The sequence below is a fragment of the Mchenga conophoros genome, linkage group LG3 (assembly GCF_057382185.1).
Source record: "Mchenga conophoros isolate Kocher_MC1m ecotype Shallow Benthic linkage group LG3, M_conophoros_male_GT1.1, whole genome shotgun sequence".
Lineage (NCBI taxonomy): Eukaryota > Metazoa > Chordata > Actinopteri > Cichliformes > Cichlidae > Mchenga > Mchenga conophoros.
Genome location: NC_140528.1, coordinates 52,970,554 through 52,971,336, shown reverse-complemented (window position 1 = coordinate 52,971,336; position 783 = coordinate 52,970,554).

The following is a 783-nucleotide window of genomic DNA, read 5'->3' as shown; positions in this document are numbered from 1 at the left end:
GATGCCTCCTAGCAGAGCACAAACACAGCTGAAACTGTCTTTTTAAGTCAAACATGGACAACATTATTGTGTACATATATTTTTTTTAAAGGGCAAACTTCACTTTCTCTCCCTCCTCTTTCACCTTCCACCCACACAAAATACTCCCCCAAAGCAGTAATTTACCAGAAATCCGGCAGTTTCTGTAAACTTTAATGTTGACATTGAAGGTCAAACCAGTGCACATCACAAGGACTTTGTCACCACAAGAATCTTTTCTGTGATAGGTAATACTGTTTTGGTCAATTTAAATGAAAGAGACAAATTGACAAAAATGTATATACTTCAAGTATTTCTAACTTTTTAAAGAAGAAAAAAAATCTTTCAAGGTGAGGAAAGTGCTGAGAAAACCCAAGACAGTGATAGCAAATTTAGAAGTCACATGACAGTTAGTCCAGAATTACATTTATTTGTGTATGTATTTACTTATTTTTCCAGAGTGGATTTCTTATGATTGGATTTGTAATATACTGACTTTCAAACCAGCAAGTCCTTTTTAAAAAATAAAATACTGACAAGACTGACCAGCCTGTGCACTGCCTGGATTGATTACAAGAAGGCCTATGACTCAATGCCCCACATATGGATCCTGGAATGCCTAGAACTGAGGGGATTGAACTACCAGAAGGCAACATTGCAGACAAAGAGGACAGCTACAAGTATCTGGGCATCCCACAGGCAAATGGAAACAATGAAGACACTGCTAGGCAAGCAGCAACCACCAATTACCTGCAGAGGGTCAGG